Source organism: Macaca mulatta, chromosome 2, assembly GCF_049350105.2.
Source record: "Macaca mulatta isolate MMU2019108-1 chromosome 2, T2T-MMU8v2.0, whole genome shotgun sequence".
Taxonomy (NCBI): Eukaryota; Metazoa; Chordata; class Mammalia; order Primates; family Cercopithecidae; genus Macaca; species Macaca mulatta.
In genome coordinates, this window is record NC_133407.1 from 137,062,019 (window position 1) to 137,087,997 (window position 25,979).

Here is a 25,979-nt window from a genome sequence, read left to right on the forward strand (position 1 = left end):
AAAATTGTATGCATTAATGCACAGCAAGCCCTCAGAATAGTACCTGGCAAGTGTAAGCATTCCATAAATGTTAGCTGTCACCATCATCATCAACATTATTAGCATGATTTTACTTCTTACCCATTCATGTAATCATAATTTCTTAAACTCTGATAACCATTACAAAAGCCCAATGCAAAGCCACAGAACACAAATTCACGTTCCCCTCTGGGGGTTAAATTTTGGCCTCACCACAGTGGTTCTGTTGATATGAATTCTTTATCAGCTTGAAGTTAATGCTGGAATGCTAGAACAATGACCACAAAGATGTCTAGAGAGATCTGGTTCTTTTACTGAGCAGTGTAGACACTTTTTATGACTTAACACTCTTGCAATAAAAATTAAGTGGTTACATAAGACCACTACCAAATGACAAAACCACGATTATGTACTGGCTCCCTACAAAATCCTTCACAGAAATGGATATTAGTTGAGAACTTAACATGAATAACCACAGTATCAACGACAACATATTCAAGTTTTTATGAAAACCAAGGCAATTCTTGGCGCTTTGAGAATTTTTTTTTAAATCAAAGTAACCATTAAAGTGATTTCGTAAAAAGTCCTGATGTACCTGGTTATGCTAAATTCGGGCCAAATATGAGAACAAAACTGTAAATGGCATTCATAGCTGAATGTAGTCTCTTAAACTGTGGTAAGAACAATACAGATCAAATGTTCTTCTGTTATTTATTTATTTTTTAAAGTAAATTTAAACCAGAAAGTTTGAATTTATTTCTTAGGGAGAAAATCAGGAAACTGTTTGGTTTCTATTCATTTCTTATGTACCTCAAAATGTAATTGATCAAAACTTTGAATTTTAAGAAAGAGATGTCATTAATTCGTTCAATGGACCAGAATATTAATTGACAACTCTGTAACTTTGTTGCAACAAATTTAGCAGGTTATGATGAAGATCAGATAAGGGACAAAGCTCTGAAGAACGCCAGATAAATTGAAAAGATTATTAGTTGACTATAATTTCTAATTATCTTTACTTTATCAAGAGTGCTGGCCGGGCACAGTGGCTCACGCCTGTAATCCCAGCACTTTGGGAGGCAGAGGTAGGTGGATCCCGAGGTCAGGAGATTGAGACCATCCTGGTTAACACAGTGAAACCCCATTTCTATTAAAAATACAAAAACAATTAGCTGGGCGTGGTGGTGGGCACCTGTAGTCCCTCGGGAGGCTGAGGCAGGAGAATGGAGTGAACCCAGGAGGCAGAGCTTGCAGTGAGCCAAGACTGCATCATCACTGCACTTCCAGCCTGGATGACAGAGCGAGGCTTCGTCTCAAAAAAAAAAAAAAAAAAAAAGAGTGCTAACATTGTCCCAAAAGGTGTTGGAAAATGAACTATCCTGTTTGTTTTGAATCAAATGAATCCTGCCTTTCTCCCTGGCTTCTCCACAGTCAGTCATGTGTCCTATTCTACTGATGCTATTTCCCTAATCTTCCCTTGTTCATATCTCTTTCATAACCACGTTTGCCTGTGTTACACTTGAGGATGACTTGGGTTTGTATCTATCACTGTGCTCCATGGCTGGTTAGAGTGGCTGATCTTTCTGCCTGACCCAGTGTCCCAATCCCCTTCCCAAATACTACTTCTGATTAGTAGCTACCAAAGCTGCATTCTCAATCAAAGAGGTAGCCTCCTCCTTGGAAGGAGGCGTCTCTCCTTCAGTCAGGGGTGTGCAAGGGACTGCCTTCCTGGTCCAGAGACAAACATATCTCAAGGCAAACATGTAACTTCCCAAATTCCTGATGCTACACACAGAAAATACACACATTGGCTCACTGAGTCTAATCAGCCTAATGTCTAGACCAAGTGTCATCAACACTTTAGCTGTATTCAGGGTTCAGACAGAAACAAGAAGGAGGGAAGTGAACCCAGCATACACATCTCCACCCAACGGAAGCAGCCACTTGCAGCCCCTGCCGATAGCTGGCCCTTTGAGGACTCAGGGGGAGGTAGAGTGTTGCATAAAATAATGCCAAAACTCTAGACTTCTCTGTAAAAGTCTCCCAATTTTGAATCACTGGCAACAAATTCCAATTTTTTTTTTTTTTTTTTTTTTTGTGAGATGCAGTCTCGCTCTGTCGCCCAGGCTGAAGTGCAGTGGCACAATCTCGGCTCACTGCAAGCTCTGCCTCCCGGGTCCACGCCATTCTCCTGCCTCAGCCTCCCGAGTAGCTGGGACTACAGGCGCCCACCACCACGCCCAGCTAATTTTTTTGTATTTTTAGTAGAGATGGGGTTCCACCATATTAGCCAGTATGGTCTCGATCTCCTGACCTCGTGATCGCCCTCCCCTCCCAAAGTGCTGGGATTACAGGCGTGAGCCACCACGCCCGGCCAAATTCCAAGCACTTTTAAACACAGTGTTAGTTCAACAAAACTGTTCTTTGGTGACGTTCAGCTGAAGCCTACCAATTGTGGAGATAACACTCAAACAAGGTCAGGATACCTGAGTAATAATTTCCGTCTCTCCAGCTTTGCAAACATAAACAACAAATAATGAGCGCCTGCTGTGCGCCAGGCATTGTGCTGATGGCATTCCTCATGTCATCTCACTTTGATCCTCATTACACACTCACTGTGATATTGTTACTTCTGGCAAACACATGAAAAAAGGTGCTTAGAAAAGACCTTGTCTTAAGTTTTCACAGCCCGGCAGCAGCAGGATTGGAATTTGGGTTTGCATGACTTTAAGATCTACCTGTTTTCCACTAAACAACCTGAATTGCATGTAGAAACAACCAAGAACAAAGATGATCTCGCAGAAAGGGCATGTTCAGTCCTGGGAGAGTAAGTGAAGTGGCATTACAGATCTCCATGTTATTTGCTGGGGGCATATATTGCCACGGCTGTTGTTTAGAGGGTTAATGGTCTATTGCGGTAATCTAAGAAGTGAGAAATTTGATCTCATTTCAAATTTATCATTCAGCCCTTCAGTGTAGTGATTGCTGGCTAGAGTGTTACTGACCAGAAGAATCTAGAAATCTAGCCACTAACTGCATTCACAAACAAAACTGCTACTAAAAATCATAGTTTAAAAAAGGCAAACCCAGAAACTCTTTGAGAAGTCCTTAACTCAATGGGTCTTTATGTCCATTGGTTTCACATTTAACAAGTTGATTTTAATCTGATTATGTCAACATCAAAGACAGGAAAAAATATTCAACATCAAATGGATCAGAAATGAAGCATTTTACAAAAGAAGTCTAATAACCTCATCTAGCAATCTCTCTTAATTAAGTTAACTTAATCAAGTTTCCATATTCTTTAATGCTTATTTTTGGCAAAAGTTAAGGCAAAAGCAACTGAATCCCAAATTAGTGCACAGGCCAGCTGCAATTTTTACTTGCCTTAATTTTGCTTGATGATTAAGCCATTGAGGAGGATATAACTTCCTCCCAAAACTTCTACCTCTATCCACTTAAATCTTTTCAAAAACAAATTTCAATTATTTATAGAGCTGTAGAATCACCACAATTTTAAATCACGTATCCATCTTTTTTATTTTCAACTCCAAATACAATAATTGAAAAAATATCTATCCATGGCATATTAGAAACTCAAAAGGCTTTAAAAAATTGTTTTTGTTTCAAAATTTTGTAACAGGAGGGGCCTAGGAAATTATCTTGGGGACATATCCCATATAACAGACTATCCACCAAATATCCACAGTAACCACCACTATCTTTGTGAAGTCATCAGTTGCCCCTGCATCTGAAGTGGGAGGGTCTTACAAGGTGTAATACACAAAGTAAGAAACCCAGGATAGAGAAAGCAAAGAAATCAGCTATAGATGGTGTTACTGGGTGTTGTACTCTGCTCTTTGTGTTCCTTCACTGAGTATCAGCCTCATTTTCTCCCCTCTGCATGCAGGTTACCTCTTCAGTGAGGTTAGTCTGGCCACCCTATGCCAAATAGCACATCTGATTCCAACTCTCTAGTCCTTACCCCCAAACTCCCTACCCCCACTCCCCTTTCTTCATTTTTTATTGTATCACTTAGTACCACCGGATGTCTTATATGTCGATTTGGCAGTTATTATTTTCTATTTACAACTTATTTTCTATTTATTCCCCCATTAAAATGCAGATCCATGAGGACTGAACTTTTGACTCTTTTGCTTACTATTGAGTCCCCAACATTTAATAATTAACAGATATTTTTTGAATAATTTACAAGTGAGCAAATGATCGATCATTAACTGTCACACCCACTAGAAGGTAAATGCTTCAGAAGCAGGGCTCTTGCTTGTCTCAGTCTTTCGTCTAACCCCACAATACCTGCAACAATTCCCAGCACATAGCAATGAAGGGCTGAATCAGTGGGTGAATGAGTGACTTCCTCTTGTCTATTCTGAAGCTATGCTAATTCCATTGGCAGTAATATTCTATGTTCAGTCAAGATTCCAATGGAGGTTAAAATCTGTCTCTCTTTTTTTGAATTTGGGACATCCCCACACCTTTGGAAGTGAATTTTACAGCTAGTGCATCTCATATTATGTGTTGATTTTTATTATTTTAACTCTTAGAGTTCTGGTGAAAGGAGCAGACTCATTCCAGTAGTTTCTTGGAATGGAATGCTTATAGAAAGGAATATGTTCACGGGAACTAATGACCAGATCTCAGGAGGTTCAGAAAACCATGGGTCAAGATTTACAAGGGGTCCGTGAGCCAGCAGGAACCCCTAGGTCTTGCTTCGGCAGTACTGCCTTTCTTAAGCTCCTGTTCTGCTCCACTTTTCACAGATTTCCTGTTCTTCTCTTCACATCTTGTAGATAACATCTTTTGACACTGATGATTCTAAGACACCTTTATGGAACTGAGGCTCAGAAAAGAGGGTAGATGCCATTTCTGTCTAATAGTTTGCTATCCGGTCTTCAAAAAACTTCTGGTTTACAAAGGACAGCACTGAGCAAGTCACTCTTGTGCCCTGTCGAGTGCAGTAGCTTGTATTATTTATTGCTCAATCAATTTGCTGCCCCTCCCTGTGGGAAGATGAAACTTCCCTGCCCTGCTGATGTCAGACTTCATCCTGTCACTTGTTAATGTAATGTGCCTTGTGAAGTCATCGGTTGCCCCTTCAGGGGGGTTAAGGCTAAGGACCATCACCTGGGTCTGCCATGTTGTCTTTTCCTTCTGCCTTAACACCAGCAATGACCCAGGTGGCAGGTTGCCCCTTTAGCCTGGGTTCTAGAAAGCTAATGACATGGAACAGAGCAGCTGCTGACCCAAAATGGAAATATATCAAGAGCAAGAATATATTATTGTTGCAGGTCTCTGAAATTTTCCAAGTTGTTTGTTATTGCAGCAGAGCTTAGTCTAAGCAGAACAATACAGTGACAATCATTTTGTGATGATCATGCATTTCTTCACACTCCAATATATTATCAAGATATGCAAATAAGGACCTGGAAATGCCCTAACAGTATCCAAGGCTTCCTCTCTCTACACCTGAATGGAGACTTAACTGGAGCATCAGTAATACAAACGCCCAGTAACAGCAAAGGCAAAGATTTGTCAGCCAAGCCGTGGGCTATTGGTACCCCTATCCCTATTCCCAAAGCTTAAAGTAAAAGCAAAGGCTCTAGAGAAAATAAAAGCAAACACATGTCCATAGAGCTATCTTTTTGGGGAGAGAGTATCTTGTGGAAGTTTCACCTGACAGTTCACATGGGCTGACTACAGAGTGAAAACAAGTCAAGTTCCATTTAGGTCCATAATTACAGTAATTGCACGCTTATAACCTGCATTTCCTAAACTGTCATTCTCCAGTCCTCTGTTGTTACATATGGTGTAAATCTTGCCCATAATGTACACCTTGAAGGTGATTGTAGAATACCATTTATTATGCACCCACATGCAGGGGATATTGCACAGACAAGCAAAGCAGACTCTAGCTATGCCCTGAAGTAACTTGGCTTAGGAATTAACTGCAGGTAAAGGGAAATTCTACAAGGATTTGGATTTGGGGTTTCTCTGTAATTATATATTATGTAACACCAAAGTAAAAGGAAAATATGATATGATTTAGACAGGTCCCCTTAACACACACAAACAATAAATGTGATTGAGCTACAACAACAACAACAACAACCCCAAGGAATGCAACTGTAATTTCTTTCTTTAGGATGTAACCTCTGCTCATGGTAATAAATACAAAGGTCTCTGCCACTGCACTCCACTGTAAGCCATTTCTAATAGGTCTTGGCATCTACTATCTTTAATGGCTCCAAGGAACCAGCTGCGCATCCCAAAGATGTTGAAAGCTTCATTACATTGAATTAATACAAGAATGAGCATTCTGGTTCCAGTGCTCCATTCCATACTCTCCTGGAGTCCTTGTAGCCTGCCTGCAAGAGGAGTTGACAGGATGGAAATGGTGGAGAAGTTCCCACAATGGGATCCCCAGAGGTACTGCTTGTGGCAGTCCAGAGCCTACCTTGACGACCCAGGCATCACTGCCGCTAAGGCAGACACCCTGAGGATGTGGCTTTGCTGGCACGACAGGTATGTGTGTCATTTTGGAGCATCTGTCATGTCCACTGAAAAAAAATACACAGAGGCACATCTGAAACCTCTGCCCCTTCCCAAAGATTTCCAGCTGCTTCTAATCTGGAGCATGGAGAACTTATTTTAAGAAACAAAGGCTTCTTTAAACCAATATACATAATTTAGAGACTGAAAGGAAGGCCATGTGTCTAGAATGCCACACGTGTTATTCAGCTGTCCTGGTCCTTAAGTCCCACATGGTGGTAGGTCTCTACCCAAGGGAAAGAGGTTTTCCACATTCAAGAACCACTGCATCAGAGACGAGAAAGGAAATGGATGCTGAGGGAAATATGATCAAGTGGCTTTACTTCTTTTAGGTGGTGGGTGTTACAGAGGTGGGATCTTATTCTCTCTGTTTGTGGAGAATTTCTCCTGTATTGTAAGAGTTGTTTTCGTTGCATATAATCCAGGCTTATTGGAGAGGACTCGTATTTTGTACTCAGACTGAAAATTATGTCTGAGAGGCCCAGTGGCTATGACCCTCTGCCCTGGTCCTCAACAGGAAAGCTAGGGCAGAGACTGCTAATGCTCACTGATGCTGCTCTGGGCTCTGAGCTCAATTCAGCCTTCAGTCTCTCTTGCATTTGGCTGGGGGTCAGGTAACAGAGTTCTGGCCAATAGAATGTGAACGGATGCGATGTACACCACTCCTGAGCCTGCCCCATAAAAATCTCCCCTGTTGGATCTTCATTCTCTTTCCAAGTGGAAAGATTCAGAGGTCCTAGGGAAGGCGGGGCCACAGAGGGAAGAAGACTGTGTTCCTGAATCCTTGCAAAGAACAGAGCCCTTGCCCTGATGAACTGTATTTGGCCCTTGACTTGAACAAGTAATAAATATTGTGTTAAGCCTCTGAAGTGTTACGGTTGTTCGTTACAACAGTTAACCTACTCTAATAAGGGTGAAAAATTTGCTTTATTTGACCAGGTGGCTTAAACCTGTGACACTAATCAGTCTAGTATTTGGAAATGTGTTGATACTTGGCATCGACAATTCCCAGGCAAGGGCCTCAACTATCCACCTTCTATGGAATGTTCTGAAATTACAGACAGTACTAGTTAGTGAAAGGCCAATATGACCTGTTATCTTTTTTTTTTTTTTTTGAGATGGAGTCTTATTCTGTCACCCAGGCTGGAGTGCAGTGGTGCCATCTCAGCTCACTGCAGCCTCCATCTCCTGGGCTCAAGCAATTCTTCTGCCTCAGCCTCTCGAGTAGTGGGGGTTATAGGCCTGCACCACCACACCCAGCTGACTTTTGTATTTATTTTTTTAGTAAAGATGGAGTTTCACTGTGTCGGCCAGGCTGGTCTCGAACTCCTGACCTCAAATGATTCACCTGCCTCAGCCTCCTGAAGTGCTGGGATTACAGGCGTGAGTCGCTGCACCCAGCCCAACTGTTACCTTCTTTAAGAAATGATGGGAGGCCTTTCTTCCAGGTATGATGGTCAATATCAGCACCCAGTTTAATGTTCTAACAGGGATTTCTGGACCAAAATGACTCTTTAATGCTCTGTCACATCTCGAGTGGGCATGATCATAGACTCCATGGAGCACATTTACAACTGGGAACACAAAGTCTGTTCACTTGACCCAGGCCTGGGCCATTACCTGAAGATTAGGACACCCAATGATACATTCCACTTTAATTTTACACTTCAGACTTCTAGGAGTCTTGCATCTGTTTTCCAGCAGCCACAAAAGACATTCTCTAATTACTTCTGAATGAAAAACAGAGACTTTTAATTTTCTTGCAGAGAACATGCATGCACTACATACACTTTAAGTACACTGTGGTTGTCTCATTTTCTGTAAATACTGTACTTTTCCTTACTGGCAAAGAAGAGCTTTTTCAAATCAAAATAATACTCCTAAAAAAGTCAGTGCAGTTTTCTGAAGGTCAGCAAAATGAGCTTTGCCAGAGCACCAGGGACTCCAATTACACATATTTACCTGATGTGCTTTTATAGGACACATAATTCAAAAATTGCAGACTGCCTTTTACACTGTATACTATGCATTTTAATAATGTATTTATTATGTCGAGCTCTTTCTTTTGTGGTTTCTTGATGCTACTCCTCATTTAGAGTAGTTTCCTGGTTTTTCCTCATGTCAGGCAATGCAGTTAACCTTTAGCAATATAGAGCACTTAAGAGTTTTGCAAGTCTTGTTTTGCATCCATTTTTCTCCTGCATAGAACATTTGATTTTTCATCTGGTTTTCATTTTATACAATGATGTAGGTAGAGGCAAACTCTAAGACCTGGTAATTACAGCCTCATGGCAGCCCAACTGATGCATAAGAGATGCTTGCTAATTACAGTGATATGATGGCTCTCCTCCTCTGAAGGCTCACTGTGTTTCTTAAGGTGTCTCTTTTGTTCCTTGATCTAGTTGCTTATACAAGAGTACATTGATCAAACTGCTTTCTAGTAACAAAGCATATTCTCAAAGAAATGTTAATTTTATAAATTAGTCTCCTAGGCTTTGCCAGCAAGACACAGTGCTGTTCCCCCTTAACCAGGGCACCACCAAATTTGCTCCATCCTTCAAGGCTGATGACAGATTTGCATTTCTCTATGGGCCTGCTTCGCTGGCTTTCCCACCTTTCTAAAAATATAATATAAGGTCATTATTCCTCAGACCAGGCAGTCACCTCACATCTGGGTCCTTACATAGGTTTTCACAAGTCACTCTCTTTATGACATAGTTTCGAACCACAAAATATTGTTGAAGGAAGACAGGTCACCTTGAGATAGTTTCAATCAAGGGATGTTTGGGATGCTTACAGAAGAAGTCATTAGAGACAATCAGTTAAAACTGAGGTTGTACTGGGTTAAAAATGGCCACAAATTCTTTGCTGCTCCTCTCAGCAAGAGGTGGAATCGATTTCCTCACTGCAAACCTGGGCAAGCGTCAGGACTCACTTGGACTAACAGAATGCAGAAGTGACAAAATATGACTTCTGAGTGAGACTTCAAAGACCAGACAGCATCCGCTCTTGCCCTTCTGCTGCTCTAACAAGAAGCCTGTGTGAGCCTCCTTGGACATGAAAGCCACTGAGAAGACAGCCCACCATTGTCCAGCACCAACTGCAAGATGAACAATCCAGCCATCCCAGCTAGGACATGAGCAAGTCCACATGAGACCAGCAGAAAATTCTTATGAGAAACAATGACTCCTGGGTGTTTCAAGCAACAAAGTTGGGAAGGGTTTTTACACAGCAATAGACAACTGAAACCAAGGGGAAAAATACTGACACAGACTTAGTATTTATTCCTGCTAGGTATATCTACGCAATTCCAAGCATCAGATGGCACTGGAAACAACCTTTAAGATTAATTTAAAAAGCAACCAGTAAGTGGATGATTGTGGTGAGCATAAATATACTTTCATAGAATGAATGGAAAAAATATGGTAAAGTATTGCATGAATGAAGATTTATGGCTCAGGATAATACTTCCTATGACAAGTGTGATTCAGGAAGTGCCGTGTCTCTAATGACTTAGATAAAAGTGAGGACAGATGCTCTGAAAACTGTTAGATGAAAAAAAAAAAAAAAAACACTTCTCATGAGCTGACAAAGCAAATAATTGGTGTTAAACACTGAGGAAAATTTTAATAAAAATTTTCATAAAACACGACAGCAAAAAGTCAGTATTTCTCACTTAGCATTTTATATGTGATTTATCTGTGACCCTAAATATATATAGCTAAAAAAAATGGTATGAATGGACAGTTCACATGCCTCTGTAAACATTTACATATTCGGTTCAGGTTGCACCCCTCCAATACAAACAAAACCAAAAAACATGTTTTTGAATCTTCTTATTTGGGAAATAAGGGAACTACCCTCTATATTGGACATATGTAGTATTTTATAAAATGACTGATATGGTTTGGCTGTGTCCCCACCCAAATCTCATCTGAAATTGTAGTTCCCATCAATTGAATCATGGGGGCGGTTACCCTCACACTGCTGTTCTTGTGATAGTGAATGAGTTCTCACAAGACCTGATGGTTTTATAAGGTGCATTTTCCTCTTGAGCACTTCTCCTTCCTGCTATCATGTGAAGAAGGACGTGTTTACCTCCCCTTCCACCATGATTTTAAGTTTCCTGAGGCCTCCCTAGCCATGCAGAACTGTGAGTCAATTAAAACTCTTTCCTTTATACATTACCTATTCTCGGGCAGTTCTTTATGACTCATGAGAACAGACTAATACAATGATAAAGCACAAGAGTATAATAAATGATTAGAGACTACAATGTTGCAGAAAGTTACTCTAAGAAGGTATAAAAACTTATATTTATTAATCTTTTCTGGAAACAACTTTAACACATTACATTACCCCTGAGATGCATGTTTACCCAATTCTTAAAATATACCTTACTGTTACAAGTGATAAAGGGAATGAAACTGTCTAATGTATGCTAAAACTTCTTAAGAAGCAAATGGGTCCTAAGAACTTGTGGAAAACTTTTAATTCCATTTATGGTGGTTAATAAAAAATTTTGAATTGAATGTCAGCAAAAAATGTTGCCTAACCTTCATTAAAATATGCTCAAACTGACTTTTCAGTCATCAAAGTATGACTCACCTGTGGTATATATATCTTTAAAAGCTTACTGAAAGACCTGACTTTAAAAATATTTTTCTTCTATCACAGTCCAACATGTTCACTGTAGAAAGTCCAAAAAATTTAAGACTATGAAGAAAATATAATCTCCCCTAATCTCACCTTTTAAATATGCCCAATATAGCTAACATTTATTGAGTACTCTTTAGGTCAGACAGTGGTCTAAATTCTTGACATATATTAATTCATTTAACCCACATAAGCCTATGAGTTATGTACCATAATTATCTCCTTTTTATACAAGAAAACTGATGTAGAGAGAGGTTAAGTAACCTTAGTTATGTGGTCCAACAGCCAGTAATAGGAAGAACTAGGCATTCTGGTTTAAGGCTGCAAGCTCTGAATCACTACATATGCTGCCACTTGGCTGGGATTCTGGTACTTCTTTCCAGTCTTTTTTCTACATTATATATGCAATATATACATGTTGGACTTCTATAGCAATTTTTTTGAATAACTATTAGCAAAGTCTCACCTTTACCAAGAAGACTTTCTAGATGTCTCCAAATCCACAGTCTCCTACGTGGCTAATTTAGCAGTTTCAAGCATCTAGTATTTTACACTGTGGTGTTTAGCTCAATGTATTGCACAGGTCACTGAGTGCAGAGACCACATCTTATTTTATTTCCACTTTCCAATTTTCTGATACTATGTAAATGTTTGTAAATGCTAGAAACCTATGGGTGCTTGACATAGTTTCAGCAGAGTTGCAAGCTAAAAGGTTGTATTTAAGTAATAATTTTCAAAAGAGCTTTGGAAATATTCTAGACCCCGAGCTACTGATAAAAGAGATGCCATTAGAACCTAAAATTATGAGGGGAAAAAAGAGAAGATAAGAATAGTCTGGAGTTTTTCTGCAGAGGGAACTCTTAATGGGGTTGCATTAGGACAGGTCTTCACAGTTCTATAAACAACCTAAGGAAAAAAGTACACAATGCAATTCCCACTTTGATGGCTTTATTAAATAACTACAGGCAGAGAAAGGCAAAGCAAAAATGAAATCAGTAGAAATATTTTACAGGTCTCTCTAGATGACCAGAAAGCAGCAGGTAACCAGCGCCTGGGCAAGAATACAAGGATGTGTTTGTTTACATGGTTGCCATGAGCCATAGCCCCACGATCACACTGCCTGGGCATCAATCCCAGGCCAACCACGTTGTCTCAGTGGATCTTCAGTAACTGATTGTTCTAGAAGATGAATAGGTTAAATGTAAACAAATCTTCCACGTGGACCATGACATTAAAAAAAGGCATTTTAAGACTCTCTTGCTGGCCGGGCACGGTGGTCATACCTGTAATCCCAGCACTTTGGGAGGCCAAGGCGGGTGGATCACCTGAGGTTCGGAGTTTGAGACCAGCCTGGCCAACATGGTGAAATCCCCATCTCTACTAAAAATACAAAAATTAGCCAAGCATGGTGGTGGGTGCCTGTAATTCCAGCTACTCGGGAGGCTGAGGCAGGAGAACTGCTTGACCCCAGGAGGTAGAGGTTGCAGTGAGCCAAGATCACGCCATTGCACTCCAGCCTGGGCAACAAGAGGGAAACTCTGTCTCAAAAACAAAGAAACTAGTTCAAGTTTTGTGTGCTTATCCAACCCCACACCATTGGTGTGTTTCTTCCTACTGTTATTCTACTCCCATGTCCATTATTAAATTACACAGATGAGACCATATTATACACGGTATTTTTAAACTTGCTCTTTTAACAATGCATTTTGAACTGTTATGTATGTTTGGATTTTTTTTTCCTATTAAGCCTTTAAAAGAGTGGCTTTTTCTCCCAGTTTTATGGAGGTATAGTTGACAAATAAAAATAATTTAAGGTATACTAGTTGATAGGATAGTATGTGTATACATTGTGAAATCACCAAAATAAAGCTAATTAACATATCCATCACCTCACATGCTTTTTCCTTTTTGGTGTTGTCATGTATATTTGAATGATAAACATTCAAAGGACATCACTCTGTGGTGCCAAGATATTCAGCTTTATCGAATTTTTTTCCATTGACTACCTTGAATTTCCACTATCTGGGTTTTTTTTTTTTTTTAATTACTGAAAAGACTGAGCTGATGAGATGCCCTGGCATTTAAAAATGCTATAAAACTATGTGCTTTTCTTTTGAGAAGGAAATATCTGTTGAAGTTACTGTTAATCACAGCATTTTCTGAGGAGCTGATTATATGCCAGGCATCACCATGTGACACATTTCCTCACAGATTTCAGAATGTGTGAGATTTGATATGAAAACTAAACCCAATATTGTGCCTCTTCAAAACCTCCATAGCTGTATTCCCCATCTCCAATACATGCACACATATATACAAATAACAACAAAACAATGGAAACGATGTGAAAGGGAAGAAATAAAAGGGGAAAAAAAGGTTCACTTAGATTATACCGTTCATTTTACAGCATGCCTGCCTATACTGGCATTTAGTAGCAATAACAAAAATCATTGCTAACCTTTACTGAGCCCACACTGGATGCCAAGCGCCTGGTGTCTCCTGACCAGCGCCTCTCTCTAATGGGGAGAGATGAGTGGAAGCCGCCACCACGAAGGATGGTGCTGAATTCGAGCCTGCTTTATCTCCTGTACCACCAGGGCCCCTTTCATTAAAGCCTCCATAGGTGATAATAACAGCAGCCTCTTTCCTAGAAAGGTCATAATCTGGGGATCAGAGGGTTTAAGAAACTCTTTGGGGAAGGGAGGATCATACTGTGAAAAATCCTATTAGCTACTGCTGTAAAGTTTATTAAAACCAAGTTTTAATAAAATGTTCTACAACTTTAGCTACATAAGAAAAAAAAATGCAAACTGGACAAAAGGCAAATGGTTAAGATTGCTCAGAGATGTCTGAGTGCTTGGGACATAACAGCAATTCTGGGTACATTTACTGAGCACTTACTACATACCAGATACAAAGAGGAGGGAAATGTCACAGTCTGTACTATGAGGAATTGCCAATGTCCAACCATTCTGACCTGCAAGAAAAAGGAAGTTTCACAGGGCACACCACAGCAATTCCAGTTTTGAGATTCTATCAACTAGAAAGTACTCAAAACATGTCAACAAACGTCCCTGGATCTTTAAACTTCTTGACCACAGCAACTTTCTGATGAAAAAGGTTTTCCCTCAAAGGCTTTTAGTGTGTGGATTTTACTGAGGGCCATGGCAGAGTTTTTTCCATACCACATTAGAAGGGTTGTTCTGAGGGAAGACACTTATCAGTGGGGGGGTGGGGGAGGGGGTTGGTGGGAGGTGAGGGGGAGGATTGGAGGATTTTTTTTTTTTTTTTTTAACAAAGCTAAAAGGCCCAGGTTCACCATCCGGCTCTGCCACCCCCTGGAATGCTAAAACACAAATAAGCTCCATCCATAAGAACAGTAGCTGCCTGAGGGCAGGGGCCTCCTGTGTCTTGGACTTGGGCCTCCTGTGTCTTATTCTGTATACTGTGTCCCCAGTATACAGAATAAGGCCTAGCACAGGGTAGGCACTCAATATATGTTGAATAAATGAGCAAGTCAATGAATGAATAACTCTGGGTAAAATTCACTGGAGGAAGTTTAGCTTCTGTTTCTCCACCTGGCATGATACCACAGGCGACCCAGTGAGGGTATTAAATGGAAGATGTGTGTAGTGCTTCATCATCTGTAAACCAATATTACTGGAGAGTACGGACCTGTTGGAGGCAACACAAAATGAAGACAATCTCACCACCACACTGCATCAAATGATCATCACTGTCTATAAGGCAAATTTCAAAGCCACTTGAAAGTACTTTTTGGATGGACTCACAGCTGTCTATCCTTAGATCATAAAAGTGCTGGCTTGTTCATTTTGAGAAATAAATGTAACCAAATAAGCCAAGCACACTTGTGCCATGCCCATTCATCAGTGAGGAAACAGCTTCAACACAAGTTTTTTGTAATGGCTTCCCCTGCCATGGGATTTCAGGTGAAGCTCAGATTTCAAGGTTTTGCAACACGTAATTTGCAGACTCCTTTCCAACTTGTCTAAAACATTTTATAGTTGCCCTGAAGTATTTCAAAAATTCTGCTGAGAATGATTCTCCCATTTACATATAACACAAAATGTGTATGGTAAAATTTAAATGCAGTGTCCTCACGCTGAAGCTGAGCAATTACTACCAAATTCTGTATCCTGGAAGATGAAGCATGTTTCTGAAGATACATGCTTGGAGTTGATGTAATTTATAAGTGAGCGGATGATTTTATTACACCGTAAGCATCCACATGAAGAAATAAAACTGGAAAACACCCGAGTTCAGCAGCTGGAAGGTAAGGTGAGAACTCCCAGGTCCAGCTCTTCTCCCCACTACATGCCTATGCATTTCCATGCACCCAGGTTCTGCCTCTGAAAGGCACAGCACCACTCTGAATCAGGGAAACAAGCCAGGATGTGCAAAGATGAGGGCAGAATTCCTTTTACCCCACTCATGACAACAGCCCAAGTAAGGAATACTAAGCTCTTGAATGGCTTTCCATAATTCATCATCCTAGAATAGAGAAGAAAAAATACCCCACGATCTCTCCCTAGCCGAACTCTGGAAATAGGTTGACTCATTTCATTTCTGTGGTTTTTTCAGAGTAAAAGCTCTGGAGTCTTCATGGCAGTAGTTTTTTTTTTTTTTTTTTTTTTTTTCCTTAAAGCTGATAAGCCTTTCCTGATGAAGAAAAACTAAACACTCGAGAAGAAAAAGTAAACACTCGAAAGTATCATTAAGTGCCAGCAGCACCAATGATACCACCATGAAGCCTGGTATAGCTGTGGGTGCCTCTGTCAAGGTCCCAGTGAGAAGATACAAGTCCCTGATGCATAGGCAGTCCCTTGGTAAGAATCTGGCCTAGAAAGTCTTGGAGATACAGTGCAGTGGCCTGTAAGCGGGTAGATGAGGGGGACCACTTCAAGGAGCTCCTTCTCGAGCTTCTGGTCCAGGTGCGGCCATCTGGTTCTATCAGCTCTCTGTTCACAGGACAGAGGGAAGAGGCTCAGCTGGAAACAACTGCATAGAGTCAAGTGGCTGCCTCCAAGAGATGCTGTGAGCCCAAACTCACTGTCACGTGGGCTGTAAGTGGGATTAGTGCCTACTTCCATGGCTCCAGAAAAAGAATAAAGACAGTCTTTTCTGTTGTTGTTGAAGCTGAGTCCACTGCAGACTCAGACCAGAGAAGGGTCAGGCCAGAGCCAGAGTCAACTCTGAAGCTTGCTTTTATTTACTCTTGGCAAGTCCCAACTTCCTGGTTCTAAGGGGAATGAAGTGGGGGAGGGTTAAAAGTCTTATAAAAAGGCTCCAAAGGCTTCTTGGACACCAAAGAGCTCTTACAAAACTACATTTTGATGAGCTACATGTAAATGAATCAGAAACATATGGATTTCATTTCCTTCATAATACACAGGGGTTTCAGAACGAAGAGGTTGGGGAGTGCTTGCCGAGATAAGTCTGGGCTCTGGTGAAAATGTTAAAGCGGGGGAAGCTTCAGACATATGCTAAACCGAAATTAAGAGTAGGCCAACACTCCCACACCTGCACCCCTTCCTCTATGGGGCTTTGATATCCACCAGCTAACCTTAGGTGCTACATAGAGAGACAGCAAGCACTACATACCCAAATCTGACAGGCGCTTGGAGTCTGTGGCCGTCTCTGATGATGTTTGAGGATTTGGAAGTTTCTTGTAACCAGCTCCAAAACATTGAATATTTTGCTGGCTGCTGGGAGTCATGAAGCAGAAGATATAGACATTTTATTTCCCCAGATTCCACTAAAGAGGATGCAGGCAGCATTTTCCTGAGGTGAACACTCTGTATGCTGAAGCAAAGGAGGGATCCTACTTTAGAGCACTCACTAATTTGAGGCTCTTTGTAGCACACACCCTGGAGCTTTGACTGTCTTGCGGAGAGCTCAACCTAATTGACTTCCCTGGGATGCAGGCTGGAGAGGGAGTGGGCAGACATCCATATTGTAAGATTGGTAATCTTGGCCTCTGCCCTTTCACACAAGCATTTATTAAGCTAATGAATTATGAGGGGGCAATAAAGAAGCTAGGAGTAAATGAGGTTTCTGCAGGGAGCCACTTGATAGGGTCAATCACTCAACACCTGTTTTAGTTAAAAATTAAATGGATTGTTTTAATTTTATATGTCAGAAAGCCAGTGTGTCTGAGTCAAGAAAATAGATTGTTGCCAAAGAAAGAAAAAGATAAAACAAAAAGCAGGACAACAGATGCTGGTGAAGACATAAGGAAAAATGGGAAACAGACAAGTGTTACAAAGGCAGTCATGAGAACTGATGAGAAAGAACTTTAAAACAGCTGGAAAAGACAGAAAATGGTGCAGAAAATGGCATCTGCTCCATGCAAGGCACAAGGCTGGCTGTTAGGAAGAACATAAAACATCACAAAAGCCATTTTCTTTTGATAGGTCAAATGGTTGGTGGCATATCTCTTCTCGCCTCTGAACACAACTACAATCACTTTCTGTTGATAATAATGTTAAGCTTAATTATACAGAGGCTGCACTTGAACATTTCCTTCCTTATAGCTAAGTGATGCCATTATTTTTCATTTAATTGCAGAATAAGGGGTGCTCTGTTCGTGAAGTCCAGGAATTGCTAATATAACAATGGTGAATGCAGTGGCAGTGCACGACTTCAATTTTCATGATTACTATTCATTAGAGGTCTGTCAGATGGATAGAATAGGCTCTTTTCTTCCCTATCAGCAAGCAAAGGGCAATTTACCCGAGAAAAGTTGCATGGCAGGAAGAAAGAGTGAATCAAGCTGCACTGTCTGGTGAAAGCTTAGGTTCAAAGTCCAACCCTACAAGCCCAAATCCCAAGTCTTTGGACACAGAACAGCTGCCTATACAAGTTCACACTTCCATAAAATCAGGTGAGGACAAATGGATGATGATGCAGCAAGTACACTCCTGGTAACTGGCAAAGGTGGCATCCTTTGATGCCAAACATTTCATAATGGCTTTTTCACTCGAAGACGGAGAGAAGTGTTTGGAAAAGGAAATGAACTGGAAGTCCCAAAAATTGGAGAAAGAGAAATTTAGGGTGTGCATTTAAATGAGAAATTGATATGTCTCATCACAGACTGTACAATCCACAGGAAAACTGCCCTCTTTAGGGGGTCAGGTATCATGTTTGTTTGAGTCACCGTCGCACTTCTGTGCCATATTTCATGCTGCCCAGGGAATTATTCATCGCGTCTTAAGCTACGTATCTCAGTAAAGCTGCAGAATCCATAGGTAATTTGTGAATCTTAGTAACAATTCTATAGATCCTTATAGCATTTTTTATTTAAAAAACCAACTTCTCACCTGCCTCTTATCCGTGTCCTTTCAGATCCTGGGTCCTGGCTGCCTGTTAGTGCAGATGTTGGCTTACGAAACAAAGGGTATGGTCCAACTTGCCTATGAACCGGGAAGCATAATATTTTAATATTTGTGCCTTAAACAGTTGTTTTACTTAAACACACAGGAAATCCTGTCTTTTTTCTTGTTATGAAATCTTATAAAGCTACTGGAAAGATCCCTGTAGGCCAGTGGTTTTCAAAGTGGGTTCCCAGAACTAGCAGTAGCAGAATCGCCCGGGAACTGGTTAGATGTGCAGAGTCTCACTGCTACGCCCCAACCCCCAGACCTAATGAGCCAGAAATTCTGGGGTGTGGCCCAGTGGCCTGCGTTTTAACAGGACCTTTAGGTGATTCTGCTGCACGTTCAAGTTTGAGAATGGCTGCTCTAAGGCCCTGGTTCTCAATCCTGGCTGCACATTACAATCACCTAGTGAGTTGTTTTTAAAAACAATCAATACCTGGTCTTACCCTAGACCAATTAAACCAGAAATCTCTAAGGCAGGGCCCAGGCCTCAGTCTTTACTTTAAAAGCCCCCCAGCTGATTTGACTGCAAAGGCAAAATTGAAAACCACTGTTGTAAGCAGACCTGCTCTGTGCAGCTTCAAGCGAAATCTCATAGCAGCAGACATTGCCAATAACTGCAAGTAGTTGCCCCAAAGCAACTTACTATTATGGATTCAATGCTGCTTTCTAAAAAATGAAGGCATGCCTGTATATGGGGCTTCTACCCAAAGATGTCCCGGTCTAACATCAGGTTTGTGAATTATAAAGAAACAGAAGTGCCAATGATCTGGGTAAGGAAAGGATGAATAAACTGAAACAGAAGCAAAACCAAACTAAAACAAAAACAGGCTGTTTCAGGAAACAACAGATTTGTTGGAACAGGGTCATATAGACAGCAATACTCTGAAGTGTCTCTGCCCTGGAGAAGCAGAATGTTGCAGAATGTTATTTTTCTTTTAAATGTTTATGATGAGAGTATTAGAAAGAAAACTAGTTAAGGCCGGGCGCGGTGGCTCAAGCCTGTAATCCCAGCACTTTGGGAGGCCGAAATGGGCGGATCACAAGGTCAGGAGATCAAGACCATCCTGGCTAACACGGTGAAATCCCGTCTCTACTAAAAAGTACAAAAAAAACTAGCCGGGTGAGGTGGCGGGCGCCTGTAGTCCTAGCTACTCGGGAGGCTGAGGCAGGAGAATGATGTAAACCCAGGAGGCGGAGCTTGCAGTGAGCCGAGATTGCGCTACTGCACTCCAGCCTGGGGGACAGAGTGAGACTCCGTCTCAAAAAAAAAAAAAAAAAAAAAGGAAAACTAGTTAAAATGGAACAGTACAGAACATCGCTGGATGCTTTCAGGGAACACCTTATGTTTGAAGTTGTAAAAACTGTGATGTCATTCATTTAAATTTGAGTGAAACAAGATCACTTGGAACAAGTAAACCAGCTAAACGTCCCTGTATGTGCAGGGCTAAAGATGTAATATTGCCAATTTTTAATTTAGGTTTAATTTTGTCACTCCTCTTGTGGCTTATTAAGAAAATGTATTTTTTGAGAGGTGGATACTGTAGTCTGTAGGGGAAAATGATACACTGTCTGGGATGAGCTTTGAAATACTTCGGTATAGAAAGAAAAAAGGGAGGGAACCAAGAAAAGTCAATGTAGCAAAAAATCATCAGCTTTGTCAAATGAAAGTAATAGCTACTGTTGTTTAATGTTCCTTTGGCATCATTTGAAACTTATAGAGGCCAGGTGTGGTGACTCACACCTGTAATCCCAGCACTTTGGGAGGTTGAGGTGGGAGCATCACTGGAGCCCAGGAGTTTGAGATTGGCCTAGACCATATAGTGAGACCTCGTCTCTACAAAAAAGTAAAAAAATTAATTGGGCATGGTGGCATTGGCACATGCCTGTGGTCCCAGCTGCTTGGGAGGCTAAGGGGAAAAATCATCTGAGCCAGGGAGGTCAAGGCCACAGCGAGCTGTGATTGCACCACTGCACTCCAGCCTAGACAACAGAGACCCTGTCTCAAAAAAAAAGAAAAAAACAAACATATAATTATTTCCCCACTTCTAATATTAGAAGTCTACAGAGAAAATCCTGAACGTGCTAAAGGTTCATATTTTTGAGATGCCATCTCCTTGAAGCAGTAGACTAAGCCTATGGTTATACCTGCCTGTGATTTTATTTATTTTTCATAGCAACACAAAGGCCATTATCTTTCCACTGTTGTACCTGTGAAAAGCCTGAGGCCTGGAGAAGGTCAGTAATTCTCAATGCCACACTGCTAGGCAGTGGCTGAGCTGAAATACTGATGCCTGTCCAAGTGACTGATGCCTATGACCTCCCATCCCCCTTCACTGCCTCTTCTTCCTTGTGGATAGTCCTGAGTTTAGGGTCAGCACCACACAGGGAAACACTCCAATCACCTGGGGCACATTCCTTTTCTCCTTCTCAAGTCCTCCTCTTCTATCCTCCCACTCATCTCAGGACCTCAGTTTCCCCACCTAAATGTTGACTCTTAGGTTTCATGTGGGAATTAAAGGTAGGTGTGCGTGCGTGTGTGTGTGTACCTATATACCTTAGAACAGTCCCTGGGAAATAGCATTATATACCATAATCACTATTATACTTCTTCTACCCTAGGAACTTTCTCACCACTCAAAACTTTCCCCCTTCATGAAGTGCCTTCATGATTAACTTTAATGGGATAATAACTGGACTAAGTAGCAGATTCACTGAGGAGTTTACATAATTATCTCATGCATTCCTCATGACCCTGTAAAATTAGGGTGTTTTCTTCTCTGGAAGAAATACAAAATACAAAGAACATATATTTATGGTGTGTATGAGGTTTTTGTGCATGTGAGTGTGTGTCCACAGTAGCTTTCAAAAGAACAGTCACTCTTAATGCGATTCTGGAGCACGTAAGAGAAACATGATTAAAACATTACTGACAAGGCATCACCATGTTAGTGAATTCTAATTGGACCTATCTAGATGTCTGCTTATGGATTATTTGCCCAAGGAGAATAGGTGCTAGTCCTTGGAAGAAGTATGATTCATAAATACTGTTTAGGATTTGAAGATACTCAGATAGGCGTTTGGAAAACAGATCTTCAGAAGGAAGGTAAATGTTTCTATTAGAGTATAAACAACATAGTCCTACCAAGCACAGTTGCTCAGTGTGATGACTCATCATGCAGCTTCAGCCTACTTGAGACTCACCAAGGATCATCACACAACAATAACACAACCTACTAGGTGCTCACCATGGTGGCTTGATTCCCAGGTGAGGAGAGGAGTATCAGGTGACCCAAGTCCGAATAATTTAAAGAGGCAAAGCCAATATACAAAATAGAATAATTAAAGGTTAAGGTAGAGACTACAAGGAAGGGAAAGTGTTTTGAAAATGTAAAACATTTCATATTTGACTCAAAGTAAGCGGACATATCTTAACTCCAGAAATAGCCTATAAAAATGCACCAACATGGGAAGGTCATGCACCACGTTAAGAATAGTGCTTATGCTTCTGATAATTAACATGGTTGACACAACGATCTCATTTATTCCTCCTGACTCTGAGGTAAGAACTATTATGGGCCAGACGTGGTGGCTCACGCCTGTAATCCCAGCACTTTGGGAGGCCGAGGCAGGCAGATCACCCAAGGTAAGGAGTTCAAGACCAGCCTAACCAATATGGTGAAACCCTGTCTCTACTAAAAAATACAAAAAATTAGCTGGGCATGGTGGCGCATGCCTGTAATTCCAGCTACTCAGGAGGCTGAGGCAGGAGAATCGCTTGAACCTGGGAGGCAGAGGTTGCAGTGAGTTGAGATCACGCTGCTGGTCTCCAGCCTGGGTGTGACAGAGCAAGACTCCATCTCAAAAAAAAAAAAAAAAAAAAAAAAAAAGAACTATCATCCTCATTTCAGAGACAAGGAACCTAAAGGTCAGCAAAGCAAAGTAGCCCAGACCCAGTATTTGAACTCAAGCCCTCTAATGTCACAGTTTATATCCTTAAGAATTCTGCGGTGTGATTTCAGAACATGCAGGCAGAAACAGCAATACAGGCTGGAGGAGTGGGCCAAGGGGGCAGGGAGTAGCTTATCTTGAGCTCTGGCAAAGTAGTGGCAGCATTTGGATAGGTGAGGAAGGCATGGACAGGGTGACAGGAGATGTTGCAACACGCATGGCAAACATATGACCAGGAAGTTCATGCTGGCCAGAGCCACAGAAGGCACAAGGACTCATGAAAACAAGAATGAGAAAGAATGGGGCTGGAAGGAAGAAACTGACAACTATATACAACTATCTCACTGGCAGCTGGAGGTGCAAAGTAGAGGCCCATGAGATCTGGACATCTGGTCATGACCAGCACAGAGCTGCTGAGTGAAGGTTATATACAGCCTTACATGGAGAACAGAGGGCCAAGGACTGATGGGGAGAATGGCCACCACTTAGGTCAGAAGAAAGGCCTGGCGAAGGGGAACGTGTATTTTTACAGTCTTATATATACCCACGAGGTTCCACCCGGATTCAAATCCAGCTATGCAGCTTACTAGCTGTGACACTGGCCAAGTCACAAAACTTCTCTGCACCTCATTTTACTCAAATATAAAATGAGAATAAGAAGGTATATAAGAATATCTATCTCACAGGATTGTTGAGAGAGGACACACACACACACACCACCCCCCAAGATGAGAACAAGGCCAGGCACAGATAAGTGCTCTGTCAGTGTTCGCTTGCTGCTGTTGTCATCGTCATCATCATCATCGTCACTCTTCACAGAAGTGTGGTGCACAGCGTTGTTTGCAACAGTGAAAAATGAGAAACAAACCATAATGTATGTTCAAAGGGAACGGCTAAGGAAATAAATATCTATACCATGGATTGTCACACTGCAGTTTTCAAAACTGAGGTAGAGACTTCTATATCCCAACTTAGAAAGGCCTCCAAGACATAAAGATAAGAGCCAAATTCCAGAATTTTCCTCCACACTCACGGGCAGTGACTATGCTCTTTCACACATTCTCCGTGTCTTGGTAACTTATCGGTAGAATGAGTTACAAGAAGTTCCAGGAAGGATAGGTGTCCATGATGATCAAACTACCAGATTCTTAAAACGTGTTGCTTTTACATCATGCCAAATGGGTGAACCAGAACAATTCTGTTCTAGGTGACTTTTGGAGAGCATGTCTGATAACAATGAGATTTTTCTCTTACATTTTTCCATATGATGAGGTCTGAGCCCAAGGCCTCAGTGGCAGGGAAGGGACCAGATTCCAACAGGCCTGACTGGCTGTCGCCTATTTTAATCACCAGACAGAGCAGATAAGTTGCAGGGGGGAGAGAAAAATTAAACATGTCTGTTTTTGCTTTTCAGAGGCAATTAGGGGATTTATAGCCAAAGTGTTGTTATTTTTTGAATCAGAGCCAGTAATTGTTTTTTTTTTTTTTTTCTTTCAGAGAGGATGATTATACTATAATCACTGACATTTTTAAGGAACATTTTGGAGCCATAACTCTGTTTCCCTAGAACAAGCACTAGTTACTAAAACTTGCCATGTCACTTGGGACAAGGAAGAAAATTTGAGTGTGAGGCCCTGGGGAAGCTCTCAGAAGAAACACCTTTGTTCTCAAAGTAAAACAACAGAACAAAACAGCTGCAATGATTATTGAAATGCAGAGCCAAACTCTGAATCCACAAACCTGTAGGGAGAATCCTAATTTGCAGAGATTCCTACAGTCCAGGATGTTTAGAAAGAATCCAACTCTCTAAAGTAATTAAAACTTTCCCACTGACATTTTGTTAAAAGTATTATTCTCTTTGGTATATCCTTTCCTTATGGAAAACAAGGGTTGTCTTCAGGCTTGCTCCAGTATGATGACCTCCAATTCCACATTGCTTGAGTCTCAACCAACAGCATGTGTACCAAATCCTGTACTTTGGGGAGGTAACACTGACAGAAAATATACCCAGTGAATTTAACAGCAGAAAAAGAGAAAGCTCTAGGAAAAGATCGAAGTTCAGGATTGGAACTTTGGAGAGGTTAAAGGAAAGTCAATGGTAACCTTGGTTTTCTATTTCTGAATTGAAAGCAGCTATCTAAACTGTAGAAAAATAAAAAGAATAGGCTTAAACACAAGACTATCTATAGCTGGATATACATCTTCCTTTCACATCCTTATTGTTCTTACATACATAAATTCAGTTGTAACTCCAGTACTTAACACATGCAGAGTACTGTGTTAATCACTGAAGAGGGTGATTCACAAAAGGCAGTAATTACAAAATATGCTTAAGGATTCATAAGAGAACATTCCTAGAAATGCTCCCTACCTCCCAATTTTCTTTCCTTAATTCACCACTGGCTGAGAAATCCTCTTAACTTTCAATATCCTCATCTTTAAAATGAACGTAATAATTGCCAACACACTCTTTCCTCTTTGAAATTCTTCTAGTGGCTTAAACATGAAGAAAATCTCATATTTAATAAGTAATAATCATAATCTATGAAAGTTTTTCATTTGAGAAAAATATTTAAATAGAAAGTTAAGATTTTTTTTCCAAAAATGGTTTCAGAAACTAAGGATATAAAAGTTATATAAAACAGCAAATTATTTTATAATAATTATATTGAAATATAATAAATATATAATACAAATAGTAATTTGTCCTTTTCCTGTTGGAAAATATAATGCTACCTCACCCAAAAAAGAGCTCCCAAAATTTTCATATATATTTTTATCAAAAGATTTCAGAAAGCTAAATAAAGCAAAGAGAGGTAAAATGACCTTCAAAAGGTCATCTTTTCCTTTGATGAATTTTTACAGTGGACTTCAGGATGCCAGGTATGGGGCCTGGTGCTGGGGATAGAATGTTGGATAAAATACGGGGAGGAAAATATTACTCAAATAATCATGCTAATACATAACTAGAAACTGTGGTAGGGACAACCACCCAGTGCATGGAGATGATTTCATGCCAGGAATCAAAGTTAGCCCTGAAGAATGACATCTGAGCAACTCTTTGAAGAACACCAGAGGTCAGGCAGCAAGCCAACCGCAGCGAGCCAGGAACTCCAGTACATTCCAGCCCAAGGGTCTTCCCCACTTGTCTCTTTCAAGAATGCTGGAGACTGCGATTAGAGTACTCCTCCTGGAATTCCACGGTGGAACCCTGAACCTGACTGAGAAGCAGCCCTCCCTCCTGGCAGCTGCCCCTTGGAATCTGCCTGTCTTCCTCTTTCCAGCCCCTCCCACGTGCCCCTGGGACTGTCTCCTGTCCTGTGTCTCCTATTACTGAGAGTCTACGACAATGAGATGCCCAGCAGCAAGGCTGGTGCTCATAGATGC

At 41.0% G+C, this 25,979-nt stretch overlaps 1 protein-coding gene and 1 long non-coding RNA gene across 3 annotated transcripts in view; one reads left to right on the forward strand and one right to left on the reverse strand.

Moving 5' to 3' along the window:
- The window catches only part of LOC106996858 (uncharacterized), a 44,668-nt gene extending 20,265 nt beyond the window's left edge, over positions 1–24,403 (forward strand). The window contains exon 3 of the long non-coding RNA XR_001442947.3: positions 6,182–24,403. This is a non-coding gene — a long non-coding RNA (uncharacterized LOC106996858). The remainder of the gene's footprint in view (positions 1–6,181) is intronic.
- Positions 1–25,979, reverse strand: part of PDZRN3 (PDZ domain containing ring finger 3) — a 240,227-nt gene that overhangs the window by 146,622 nt on the left and 67,626 nt on the right. The gene's annotated exons all lie outside the window — the stretch shown is intronic.